Here is a 14829-nt window from a genome sequence, read left to right as displayed (position 1 = left end):
TTTTTTTTTTCTTGAGACAGAGTCTCGCTCTGTCGCCCAGGCTGGAGTGCAGTGGCCGGATCTCAGCTCACTGCAAACTCCGCCTCCCGGGTTCACGCCATTCTCCTGCCTCAGCCTCCCGAGTAGCTGGGACTACAGGCGCCCGCCACCTCGCCCGGCTAGTTTTTTGTATTTTTTAGTAGAGCCGGGGTTTCACCGGGTTAGCCAGGATGGTCTCGATCTCCTGACCTCGTGATCCGCCCGTCTCGGCCTCCCAAAGTGCTGGGATTACAGGCTTGAGCCACCGCGCCCGGCCAATTATAGAATTATTTTAACAATTTTATTGTGCACTTGTTTAAGACTCATTGCTCCAGCTGAAGAGTTGATTATGACACAATGCCTGCCTTGAAGAGGTAAGAATTTAGGTGGAGGCAAAGGTTAGAATAAGGAAGCTATACGGTAATAACTTAAGGATTATATACCAAAGCATTTCCTAAGCAAATGGCTTTTAAATTCATGGAAGTTGTTGAATCTTTTCTTAATAGAAATCTCATAAGTAAATCCAAGTTATTAGACACGTAAAAGAAAAATTCTTCTGATTGAAATGAGAACACAATACCATGAGTCTCTCCTGCTGGGTTCCTTGTCTTAACCCCTTGCAGCCCTTAAGCTTCTTTTATGGATGCTCTTAGGGTTTTTGGAGTGCGTCTCCTAATCCCTACTGTACACATACATACATTTATTTTGTCCAAATAATTGAGGACAGATATATTTAATGTATAATAGCCTTTGATAAGTAGCAGTATCCTACGATATGGGTTGGAATAGCCATATTACAGACTAAAGTATGATTTTTAAAATAGAAATCAATGGGGACTAATGAAAAGATAGAAAACAAAGAAGTGAAGGATGGCAATTGGTCTCATGATATTACAGAACTAACCAGTTAATGGTTAATAGATAAACAAGCCAGACTTTCCAAATCCAAACTTCCATGGATAAAATTTTATGAGAACCATTGCTAGTTTTGTTCCTCAATTTTCCCCAAATGACTATGTTAACTGATAGGTACTATGGAATACTATACAAATGTCTCCAGATAATTGAACGATTCATGTGTTTAGTAAGTAACACTGCATGCATTAGAGTATTCCAGATAGGTCTTGGGTTGGAATAAACATGGTCTTATTATATAAAACGTGTTCTTAGAAATTAACCAAATTCTAAGAAACAAACTCAGTTTTATCTTCCCAAAATCCATGAGGTGGTTGCCTGGTATAAAAGCAATCTAAAATTTTAGATATGGAGGTTTTCTTGTTACTAGATGTTGAAGCTAGGAAAGGAGATGGGGCCTCACTAATTTACTTTGCATTCACTTTCTTTCTGCCTTGTAAACATGTGGCAAATGTAATAGAAAGTACATTCAGAATATAAGCAGGGAAATAAACTTTTACTTTTTTAGTTTGAGATTTTGTGACTCTAGATTCCCATGACACAAACATTGTTTAGATATGTAGTTCAGTGATTTAGTGCCTTATGGGCAGGTAATTCATGGACTTTCTCATCCACTTGATTTTGATTAAGAGAGCTTTAGAATTGCAAAGCAAAATAAAATTAGACTAATCAGAGAAGCAGAACATTCAACTGAGAAAAAATTGTAGGGAAATTTACAAAGAGAGGAAAGGGTGATTAGTGATGAAGGGTAGTAAAAATAGCTTTTGTTTAAATACTAGAGATAAACCCAAGCACCCAGCTAGATATGTGCTTGGGAGAGAACCGTATAAAAGGAGAGATTTATTGGAAATGGTTTGTGACAGAATACTATCAGCAAATGTTCCTTGTTAGGAGAATACATATTAATATTAATGTATTGCCCCAATTTGTTTACATTCCCTCCAAACTGCCTGATAAAGTTGCCTTATAGAGTGACTGCACATGGCTATACACTGTACAAGGAAGAATATCTAAGAATGACATTCACATCATAGATGTCATGGATTTGCATATTTATTATGGCAATATTCTCTACTGAAATAAAGTCATGAGGAAGGGGCACTTTTTCCCCATTTACAAAAAGGTGTCATCTGTGCTAGCAACAATCTAGTGTTAATTCTTCTGTAGAATCACTTCAACTCTAAGATATTCCTTGGCCAGATGAACAGATGAATCATTCCTCATTTCCTTTTCTTACCATGATCATAAATGAGATCTAAAATGCTCATCAGGTCTTTGGACTCTTTTGGCATCCAAAAAGCTGGTTGGCATCCAAAAGACTTGGAATGAACCCAAAACTAGTTGTTTCGCTAATACAAAATGGGGATTGGGTAGTCACAGATGGAAAACAAATAAGCGGATTTGGTGAAGAAAATTAAACTTTTTTTTCTTTCTCGTTTACTGCCTGGTGCATAGCAGCTACTCAAGAAAATATTTTGGGAATGAATTAGTGTCCATAGGGACCATAATCTCTAGAACCATCCAAAGTCTCCTTTACTTTCAGGATCAGTCCAAAGGCTAAGTATTTATGACTTCATGGAGGATAAATATTAGTAACAGTGATGATGAAACTGATTATACATTGTGTTTCTTCACATAGATTCTACCAACTGATACTCCTATACTCCTTACTTTACTATACTCCTGTGATTTTCTAAAACATGCTCCTTACTTTATCCTCCTTACTTTATACTCCTTACTTACTCCTTACTTTATACTCCTTACTTTATATTCCTTACTTTACTATACTCCTGTGATTCTCTGAAACATACTTATTCTATTGTATCCAGGCAGCTGTTCTCCCTTCTCACTGTGTTACCCAGTGTCCACTTTCTGGCCAGGTTCTCAGGCACACTTGACATTTTCATCAAGAGAAAGAAAATCATTTCAAGTCCAAAGGATAAGCACCATCATGGTAAAAAGGTCATAAAACACTAGGAGTTGCTCTTTAGCAATAGATTTTTGAAGGTAAGGCCAAAGAAAACATGGGACATGGTTTGGAACAAGCTTGCGTATACTTCATCATCAGGGCTGTGGTACACAGTATGAGAAGGCTTCAGGGGAATTAAAACACCACTGGAAAGGAGGGTTTTGCTTGTATTGGCTATAATAAATATGTTTTTACAATAAACAAATGGGTGGCCATAAGACATGCATGTCTGATGTTGAAGGAAAGCCTGTTTGCACCAAATAAATTACAGAAACAGTTCAAGAGCAGTTCATCCTAGTGAAAATATTATCCCTGAACTACTGGCAGGGTTAGTGTCAGGTTAGGTTATCTTTTGTATGAATGCCAACTGCACTCGCTAAACCCGCCTAAGGGCAGTTTGTTGAAACCATTATACACTTTGGTGTTTTTCAGTAACCTTACACACTTCTACTTTAATCACAGCCAAATCTTACTTACTTTTTTCCTCTCAGGATTGACTTTTTCAGGGGGCTATCTTTCAGCTTGAAAATCATCCTTCCCTGCCCCGGCGTGCTCCCTGCCCCTGCCCTATCCTATGTGACTGCATTCCAAATGAATGTCTGAGATGAAGTCCAGGGCAATAGATGCCAATCCTGTACAAATCACAGAGTGGACAGACTGACCCAAAGGCCATCATTTATTCAAAGTCCAGTCCTTTAGATCACTGGAAGGGAATGGCTTTTAAAATATGGCCAGCAAAAACAATGAAGTAAGACTCTTTGGGGGGCATTAATTTCATCAAAACGTTTGAAAATCTTCAGATGCTCATAAACTTTGGATTTTTAGAGCACTACAGGAATATAATATATTTATATTTGTTATTTATTATAATTTATAAATATTTATGTTGTAATGTAAATATTTGTAAGTTTTGGTCTTCCAAGCCTCTAATGCAAAAATGAACATGGAATTAATTGAGTGGCTAGCAAGACAGATGAATACTTCTCAGCAATGGCAATACTCTAATTGCTATGATTTGCAAAGGTTTGCAAAGAGAACAAAAACTTCACATCAATAGTCTGTTGCCAAGCATTCACTGAACACCCACTAATTGGAATAGGTATCTGAAAGAAGCTATCTGTGGACAGTGTCCTCAAATTACCCTTCCGTCTTTCCAGATAATAAAGGCATTTAGAAATTGATATGGTTTGAATCTGTGTTCCCATCCAAATCTCAGGTCAAACTGTAATCCCCAACGTTGGAGGTGGGGTGTGGTAAGAGGTGATTGGATTACGAGGGTGGGTCCTTCATGAATAGTTTAGCACCATTCCCTCGGTGCTGTTCTCATGACAGTGAGTGAGTGAGATATAGTGAGATCTTGTTGTTTAAAAGCCTGTGACACCTCCCAGCTTTTTCACTTCATCCTGTTCCTGCCATGTAAGACGCCTACTCCCACTTTGCCTTCCACCATGAGTAAAAGCTCCCTGAGGCCTCCCAGAAGCAGCTGCTGCCATGTTTCCTATACAACCTGTGAAACCATGAGCCAATTAAATCTCTTTTCTTTATAAATTACCCAGTCTCACATATTTCTTTATAGCAGTGCGAGAACAAACTACTACAGGAATACGTGTCTGTCAAATACTCGGTGTTATTGTTGTTTATAATGTTATACCTTTCTTCACTGTAAGTTCTTTTTAAATCATTTTTTAAAGTAGGAATGAATGTTGTTCCTTTTCCTGCTTGCAGTACATTAGTGTTATATGTCACAAGTCAAGAGCTTCAAGACAAAAAAGCAGGATTTGTGTTTCAACTCTATCGCTTCATAACTGGGCAAATGATTGAAACTCTGAGTCTTGGTCCCTTCCACCATAAAATGAGGATGAAAGTGATAGCCTCTACACACAGTTTTTGAGAAGGATTGCAGAGAATATTGTATGAGATGAAGTAATCAAAGCTTATATAAGCATAAATTGCCATTTTGGATCGTCTTTTACAACCTGGTGAAAAGCTTATGACATGTAAGTGACCATTTAAATCAGTGATACCTGATGAGAAATTTGCTGCACATCAAAATCACCAATGGAGCTTAATAAAAATATAGCCCAATAGGCTTCACCCTCACTGATTCAGACTTAGTAGACTGGGGGTGGGCCGGTATGTCTCTTTTTAAAAGTGCCATAGGTAGACCAAGATTTGAGAACTGCCGCCTTAATAAACAAGAAAGCCCCTCTCCTTCAGGATGCTTCTGGGAAAATAACTAATATACCTTCTAGATGATTTGGCTTACAAATAGAAACTTGGATTCCAGGACAATCTGTGACAATCCATATGCTAAAAACTCTTGTAAACTCTAATGATAGATTCTAAACCTCCAAATATGAGAATCTATAGAAATGCACTCTAGCTGGTGGTAGAAATTTGAATTAAGGGATACTAAGGAAAGTTGATATTAGTTCATTAATGTATCTGCCATGTTATCACTATAGACAAGGGATGTATGCTAATATAATGGACCAATAATTTTATAGAATCTGCAGTTTCAAAAAAAATGATGTTTTAGTACATAGTGTGAAACATAAGAGGAAATTGTAATTTTTAATTTTCGTCTTCTTTACCTTAGAGGGGCTGAATTACTCATGGCATCCCAAATCTCTCTTAATACATACTATGAGGTCTGTAGTTGTTAAGACTGACTCAACATGTTCTTAAAAGAATTCTGAATTGAATCTTTCTGAAGTAGGAAAAAAAAAAGATCACTCTTACCATTTCATTATTTTTCATTCTCATTCACCTCTGAACTTCCTGGTTCTGTCTGGGGCCAAAGTAAAAATGCCAAAACACCACGGGAAAGGCTGCTCTCACAGTATTTCTGGCTCACCAAAAATTTCTGGAGAAAGCCAGTTTCCATGAGATTTCAGTTCCAATTTTGTAGACCCAAGAAAATTCAAGATAGTTCAGATAAAGTTCAGATAAGCATTCAAATTTTTCAGTTACTAATGCCAGAAGAACCACTAAGTCATTTGACATGTTCACATCACTGTTTTAGGACAGAAAAAAAGAAGCAACTAGAATTCTGATGCAATGTGAACAATTTTAGAGGAGTACAATGTACTGAGAAGCCATTAGAATTAATAGATAATTTGTTCTTTTAAAAAAATAAAGTGAAAAATAAAAACAATGACCCTGTGGCTTATTTTAGGTACAAATAAAATTTAAATGAAATAACCTAACAACATCAAACACTGAGCAATAGCTTGTCCAAGAAAAGCTACTATGGCAACTAACACAAGATATGAGTTGGGGTGATAACACTTTGCCCACCTGTTTATCTTTCTGAGTTCTCACCTTCCCCTCCTTCCTTAAAAATGGAAATGATAGTACCAACATCACTATACATTACATGTTCCAGGAGATATAAGGAACTACTAATCCTAAAACCTTAAAGTTCTCTATTTCATGTAGGGACATGGATGCAGCTGGAAACCATCGTTCTCAGCAAACTATCGCAAGAACAGAAAACCAAATACCGCATATTCTCACTTATAGGTGGGAATTGAACAATGAGATCACTTGGACACAGGAAGGGGAACATCACATACCGGGTCCTATTGTGGGGAGAGGGTGGGAGGAGGGATAGCATTAGGAGATACACCTAATGTAAATGACGAGGTAATGGGTGCAGCACACCAACATGGCACATGAATATATATGTAACAAACCTGCATGTTGTACACATGTACCCTAGAACTTAAAGTATTAAAAAAAAAAAAAAGTTCTCTATTTCTTGCATTGGCATGGGATGGGGCAGGAAAGAAGAAAATTAATTTAACTTTCAAATAATCCTCTAAAAAAATTATCTTTGGGGCCAGAAATTACCCTCTGAGGCAAGAAATAAATTCTGAATTTTTTAAAGGGTGAGTGATTTGGTAAATTTACTTACTAGGAGATCAAGATCTTCTCAAAAACTGTCAACAAAGAAAAACATCGCATGCACACCAGAGTCTCATTATAACACAACCCACCCCAGTGTGAAGTTTGGAATAGCGAGTTTTTATTCATCCCATCCAAAGAGATTCAGTTATTGTATAGCACCAGAAGGAAATGGCTATAACATGGCTTCATGTATAATGCTTTTCTGTGGCATAAGCAAGACCCTATTATGCTGAAATACAGTAACTGACAAAATTAGGCTATAGAAACTGGCAATAACTGCCATTTTAAAAAGGAGTTTAGTATGTTTATCATTCTAATAAAATTTTAACCAGTCTTCTCATCTCCCAAGAAATACATAAATCTTAGCAAATCAAATATGTATCTTCTTCATCCAGCATAAATTATCTCTTGTTCTTTGCTAATGGGAGAATACATACTTACAAGGATAGGTAAAATACTTTGGACTCTTCCTTTACTAAATTTATATCTAAAGGAACATTTTTAAAGAATATTTCCAATATAGACAATCATTTTGAAATATTTAGGTAAGGAAAAATTAATTAATACCTACCATTTTAAAGTACTACTTTATTTCCTTTCTTTTTCTTCTACCATCTTGCCACTCAACTTGGGAACCTAATTACTCAGATTATTTGTGTATATTTACCCCCATTATATGGTTTGGCTGTGTCCCCACCCAAACCTCATCTTGAATTATAGCTCCCATAATTCCCACATGTTGTGGGAGGGGCCCCTGGTGGGGGATACTTGAATCATGGAAGGAGTTTCTTCCAGACTGTTCTCCTGGTAGTGAATAAGTCTCAGAATATCTGTTGTTTTTATAAGGGGTTTCCCCTTTTGCTTGGCTCACATTCTGTCTCTTGTCTGCCACCATGTAAGACGTGTCTTTTGCCTTCCACCATGATTGTGAGACCTTCCTAGCCACATGCAACTGTGAGTCCGTTAAACCTCTTTTTCTTTATAATTTACTCAGTCTCGGGTATGTCTTTATCAGCAGTGTGAAAATGGACTAATACACCCCACTTAGTAAATAATCATTGATTTGAACTTTAGAAGGAGATATCAGGCTTTTAACTAGGGGTCAAATTTCCTCTTAATTTTGTCAATTCTTCAATTTTCAGGAAGATGAAGAAATTTTCTTTGATCATGTATTATCCCTCATAACTACTAAACAAAAGCATAAATTATTAGTAATTTTATTAATCAAAATTTGTATCTAAACTCTAACTCAATACCCATATTTAGAAAGGAGTAAATTCCTCCAAGAGAAAATATACCTAGTTAATACGCTATAAAAATATCAAGTCTGAATCTTAGCACTCAGTAGTCTGAAAATTACTCAAAAGTAAGGGATTAGAGAAACAAAAAGTCTTGGCAAATATACACAGAGGTGTCCCACCCATATTTAAATCATTAGTTATCTTTTAATATGGTACCTACTATTTATTTAATGTCACTAAGTATGAGGTACTATCCTGGGCATTGTACACGTGTTGTATCATTTAATTGACTTTAATCTAAATGGTGCAAGAGCAACTTCAATACAGGTATTAGTATTACATAAGAAATGGAGACTGAGAAGAATGAAGTTAACTTATATGCGTTCACACATCTAGCAAAAAATAGAACTAACTTTTAAATCTAGGTGTGTTTGACTTAAAAGTCTATTTACTTTTCACTATGAAGTTTGCTCTAAATGAGAATAATGTACTTTATCACCCTATTAATAGTATAACAGTAAACATTAAAGTGGTATAAACTACAATGGAATTTATCTAAGCCAGGAATTATTATATAATTTAACACTAATTAACTCACTTTTTAAAATTTTATATTTGCACTAATGAACTCCTTGCTCATATAGTTCTAATTACTTCCTCCATATAAATGCATCCAGATTTACATTCAGTTCCAACCACTTACTCTGTTATCAGATTAGATCAGTTGCTTACAAAGTACCACCAATAATGTGAAATATAATGTGTTGAAAGTTGCAAATATTTTTCCCATTGGGAAAGTCACACCTACTGCTGCATATGCTGTCATTACTGTATGTAAAAGTCTTTTCCTCTGTATTTTAAATTTTCTTCCTGTTGAAAGAAAGAAGAAAAGAAAAACACAAATAAGGCAATGATTAGAATACTGGAGTGATTAATGAAGCTGATAACCTGAGCTATGAAGGTCAAAAAATGAATTGGACACAGAAGCTAAAAAGATGATTAAGTGGAGGATTCCCTGGGGTGCAGACCTTTGAGATGTCTTGATTATATTCAGTGTTTCCTGGAGAGGCAGTGATAAGAAAAAAACAGGATCCTGGTGATGGTCGCAGCCTTTAAGACCACAGAGATGGTAGAGAAACCAGTCCCAGAGGCTAGATTGGCTTGACTCAAGAAGAGAACCAGCCTGGACATAAAGTTAGTGAACAGACCACAGACAACTTTAATAGTACAGAGAAACAGTCAATGACAAGAAGAATCATTTGCACGAGGTGGAAGAGGTGAAAGGGACTTGCAGAGGGAGCGCAAAGTAAAGATCCCCAGGATAGGCTGAGTGGACTAAGTCCACGCTGAGCAGAGAATTGTTTCCCTCCTAAGTCCAGGAGAGAAATATTTGAAAAAAAAAATTTTAAAAAAAATCCAGAAATTCCTTCTGCATTCAGGGAGCCAGGAGCTCTCACAGAGCCTTAAGGAAATAGAAGGCAAAAGGGCAGGGAAACCTGGGTATGAAGGCAACCACGAGAGAGCTCACACGCAGAGACAGGAAAGCTGAAAGCTGCTATTGGCAGAGGGAGGATTTCACCAAATCTGCGTGCAGTAGGGATAACTGGAAGCTCGCTACCATACTGGTGTGTATAAGATTGATGTAAACGCAATCTTATACACACCAGTAATCTTATACACGCTGGTAAACGCAAGCTAAGGAAAGAAATTAAAATCCAAGTATCCCATTAGATGTTCCAGACAAACTATAATGTGAAACTGATGTTAAGTACATTTTGATAAGAGATCAGTACTGAAAAACTCATGTTTTGATACGTTTTAAATTTTCTAGTAGACTTTTTATTGGTGTAGGCAAAAGGTTACTATGCAAGAACTTTAAGAAAATGTTTGATACTGTCTTTAATGAGTCAAAAAGAAAAGGAATTTGTTCACCTGTCTACCAAAAGAAAAAAAAAAAACAGTTGAAGGCCCCTAGTGATTGGGTAATGTGGCGGTAGTGGTGGTGGTGGCTATCTTGAAGTGAAACTTTATCTATAAATCTCCAAGGTTCACTTTGGAAGGAAAACCTCAGGTGGAAAGAGGCAGCTGATCAAACAGCTTCTAGCCTTTCTCTCTAGCTTTTCCTCTTCCTCTGTGAGTCTCTCACTTAGAGTACTATTGCATTTCCAAAGTATCAGATGGACTATTGCCAGGGCCAACAGTTTCCAGTAGAACTGAACACTCCCCTCCATTAAAACAGGGAGATAGTTTCAAAGGGTGCATTAATTGAGCCCATGAGCTCCTTTGACATGGCAGCCCCACTGAAAAGTCAGGGACAGAGGTTCTGAGTTTTATTTTAATAAAGAAGGGAAGTTGTTGCTGTGGCTGTTGTTTCTTCTCATCATCACCTTTCTATAGAGCCAGAAGGAAAACTGGTTAAAAAAAAGTGCAGCAAGAAGAGATTTGGTGAAATGTCAGGATTCCTTGTAGATGGGGATAGCTTTGATGTACTACTCCTTTCCCTTTGCCTCACACACAAAAACTGCGTCGATAAACTGTCATATTTACTTCTACACAAGAATTCAATATAATGTTGAATGATATCTGAAAACATTTTGCAAATCACAGATGTAGTCCTGAGTCTCTCAGTAGTCTCCGCCTCGGTTCTCACATTGAAGGAATACATAACTATAACGTGTGAGGATTCACTAAGATGGTAACTCTCAAGCCCATTCCACATGGATCTAGACTTCATTTCTGTTACAGAAATCAGGAAGTTTCTTCTAATTGATTTTGCTACCTTTGGAGTAGAAGGAAGTAGAGGAAACAGAGTAACTTGAGTTCTGCCAATGCAAGAACAAACAGACTAAATTAATTAAAACAGCTCACAAAATCTAAAAGTGCAAACTGCTTTTGAAAACTATTTGGCATTTCCATGCAGGATGAACAGCATGTTCATATTGGACTATAATATATGTTATTGAGCACCTAAAATATGCAATTGGCACTGCTAATTAATACTCATGCAATAGGCACTTGCAATGATTTGTGTATCCTCATCTTGCCTTCCTAAATTCCTCCAAAACCAAAACTGCCTTAGGTTTTTCCATAGTCCTTCTGCTCAAGAGTTGCTTCTCCAGGCCTGGTGTGGTGGCTTATGCCTGTAATCCCAACACTTCGAGAGGCCAAGGCAGGTGGATCATCTGAGATCAGGAGTTCAAGACTAGTCTGGCCAACATGGTGAAACCCCCATCTCTACTAAAAATACAAAAATAAAAATAAATAGCCACACATGATGGTGGGCGCCGTAATCCCAGCTACTGGCAGACTGAGGCAGGAGAATTGCTTGAACCCAGGAGGCGGAGGTTACAATGAGCTGAGATCACGCCTCTGCACTCCAGCCCAGGCAACAGAGCAAGACTCTGTCTCAAAAAGAAGAGTTGCTTCTCTAAACTTGCACAAGACATCCTTACTCATATAGTCTTGGGCACACTCTATTTGTATTGTAGTGCCTGTTAAAGTGTCCAGAACAACCCAAGACACAGAGAAGGCACTTGAAATGTGTTTGTATCTGGAACGTGATTGGCTGACTTGGGAGCCAGTGGTGTGCTAGGCTGCTCCTGTGAGCTCTGCAGAGCAGATTGTGATAGATTCCCAAGTCTACATTCAATCGCCTCATCTTCATAGTTTGAAACTGGCCATGGTGGGAGGGAGCATTTACACCACAGAAATTGTCCAATTGGTTTTAAGCATTCTGAATATAAGCAATCTGTCTTCAATTTCTCTTTTATTCCATCTAGCTTTTAAGCTATTTTGAATTTAGCAGTCAAGACTTTCATGTGAGAATTGTACTTTGAGTAACTATATTTGTCTTTTAAAAAAATCATTTTTAGTTTTTGAAGAAAAGCAATTACTTTGTACATACCTTTTTATGTCATTTTAGACAATCATTTTCAAATAAGACAATTAGTTCTTTGCTTAGTTTATATAAGTAGTAATTACAAAGAAAAATGTGCTGTTCTATTTTTCCCAAAATTGTTATTAAATAATCAGTAAAGACACTAAATTTTTCTTTGTTTAAAGATCAGGAAATTAAATTGTCTAGTTTGTAAAGTTAGAAAATAACTGTGTATTAGAAAGTTAATTCCATTGCATTAAAATTAGGGTTTTTGGAAATTATATTACTATCTGACAAAATAATTGCTATTTTAGCCAAATGCATAACACTTTCTGTCTAAAATGGGCTTTGTAATTTTAAAATACGAACATTCATTTTCCAGAACATGCATTGGAGAGACGACGGTATTTTGAAATTAAAGTAGCGGTTTAACAAGGAGAATAATACCCCATATCCTTTGGAAAGGCAGTAGAGTGCTGTGCTTAGGAACAGAAAATATGGGGCCAACTGCCAGAATTCTAGTCCCAGAAACTCCCTTCAGTGTGACTTTAGGAAAGTCAGATAACTTCTGAGTACCTCAGTTTCTCACTATGTTCCATGGGGATGGTAATAGAACTGGTTTCATATGTTTATGGTAAGGATTAAGTGCTGCACATGTAAAACACTTGGAGTAATACCTAGTAATTAATAAGTGTTCAATAAATGCTAATTATAGCCAGGAGTGGTGTGTTTATAGTCCCAGATACTCAGGAGGATTGCTTGAGCCCTGGAGTTGGAGGCTGCATGTTCATCCCATTTGCACTCCAGCCTGGACAACAGAGTGAGACTTTGTCTCAAAGAAGGAAGGAAGAAAGGAAGGAAGAAAGGAAGGAAGGGAGGAAGGGAGGAAGGGAGGGAGGGAGGGAAGGGAGGAAAGAGATAGAGAAAGAAAGAAACAACGAAAGAGAGGAAAGAGAGAAAGAAAGAAAAAAAGAGAGAGAAAGCAAGAAAAAGAGAAAGAGAGAGGAAAGAGAAAAAGAGAAAAGAAAGAAAGAGAAAGAGAGCAAGAAAGAAAGAGAGAAAGCAACAAAGAGAAAGAAAAAGAAAGAAAGAAAAAGAAAGAAAGAAAAAGAAAAGAAAGAAAGAAAAGAAAGAAAGAGAAAGAAAGAAAACTAGTTATTATTATTTCTAGCCTCTATGTGTCTCAGTCCAGAGTCATACACATACTGGGTACTTAATAAATGTTTCTAAATTGCTTAATTAAATGACCAGTTACTAGCATAGAGCAAAGGAATAAAGACTGAAAGCCTACTGGGTACCAAGAACACAGCTGTGAACAAAATAAGCAAATTCCCTGAGCTCATAAACGTTTTAGCTCTGTGTTGTTCAGCCCAAAAATATATAAGGAATTGATATTAATGTTTAGGGATTAAAAGAAGGGTCTGGATTATAAAGTCCCTGACAGCATATATTAAAGACTGTATTAAAGGCAAATGAATTCAAATATAAAAATTTGGCTGTGTGTAACAGAGAGCCAAAAGAGCTTTTGCAGAAAGGAGAGAGAAAATTCTTTCTCCTGTAGCAGTCCAGGTGGGCAGTCCAGGGCTCTGCAAAAATCTAAGTTCCCAGGTGCTTCTATCTTATAGCTCCACCACTCCAGGGTATTCTCTGTCTTCATGGTCCTGGATGGCTCCTCACCATACCCAAATTCCAATCAACAGATTGGAGGAAGGAGGAAGAACATACTCCCTCCATTAAGAGAGAAGTGAATACGAAATTATTTTCTTCACTTCTGGGCATAGCCTATTATGTTCACATAGCCACCCCATATGCAACGGAGCCTGGCAAAATATTTTTATTCTGAGTGCCCTTGTACCCACCTAAAATCAAGAAGATGCAAACAAAACAAAACAAAACAAAACAAAAAAACAAATCTTGATGGACAGCTAATAGTCTCAGCCACATTCCATCCCTTTTATGAAGTTTTGCCAAATTCTCCAGAGAAACCCTCATTCGCCTCCCAAGGAATGTGATCCCAAAGCCTCTTCCAGTTCCTGCATCCAGGTCAGGGTTCTCTGGATGAGATCAACTCTCTACATTAGGTCTCAATGTGGCTGTTTGGGACATGGTGGCTATAAACTAACAGACAAGGAATCCACCCCAAATAAAATGAAGGACAGGAACAAGATGACAAAAGTAAAAGCTTCTGTTAGAAAAGGGAAAATAAGAAACACACAGCTGTCGTCGATCTATAAGATTTATCAAGTCCTGTTGGAAAGGAATTGTGGAAACTTCCTACCCTGTTGGTGGTGTGAATCCTTCGGTCAGCCCATTTGGGAGCCGTGGCTTTAGCTCTCTGGGAGGATTTGTTGTCCATTGTCTTCGATGGCCACATCTAAAGCGGACTTTGGACAGTGTTCCTTCTTGGGGCTACCACAGCTTTCACACACTGCTTCTTGCTGATGTCGATTTATGGATTCAGGAGTTGGGTTGGTTTGTCACAGGTTTTAGCCAGCCAGTTTTCTGGCTTCTTTGGCAATACAATTCCTTTATAACTAGAAGAATGCCTTCCAGGCCATTTGTTTCTGCTCAGTTCCATGTGTGGGTAATCACAGCCAAGGCTCTGGTCTTGATATAGATGTTAAGCCTAAGAGTTCTGATTTTTATAAGGACCTCAGTGTCACTTAGATTCCCAGAGGAAGGATTCTTTCATAGTGGAGACTCTCTTCCACTTTTCTGCCCCACACTCAGAAGGGTATTAAATTATAGCCCACTCTGCAGTCAAAATAGTGCCTGTGGGTGATATGCTCACTCCTAGCCACAACCACTCAGCTCCTGGTTGTAGAGCCAGTCTTCCAAGCTGTCCTTAGGCCCACAAGCAAGTGTCAACTCTCAGCCTGAGCTTGCCAATCATTATC

At 37.6% G+C, this 14829-nt stretch overlaps 1 pseudogene; it reads right to left on the bottom strand.

Moving 5' to 3' along the window:
• The window catches only part of LOC144332650 (intraflagellar transport protein 57 homolog pseudogene), a 76634-nt pseudogene extending 62346 nt beyond the window's left edge, over nt 1-14288 (bottom strand).
• Nucleotides 14289-14829: the final 541 nt, after the last annotated feature.

The sequence above is a fragment of the Macaca mulatta genome, chromosome 11 (genome assembly GCF_049350105.2).
Source record: "Macaca mulatta isolate MMU2019108-1 chromosome 11, T2T-MMU8v2.0, whole genome shotgun sequence".
Taxonomy (NCBI): Eukaryota; Metazoa; Chordata; class Mammalia; order Primates; family Cercopithecidae; genus Macaca; species Macaca mulatta.
Note: the sequence above shows the minus strand (reverse complement) of the source record. Positions and strands in the feature narration are given on the sequence as shown.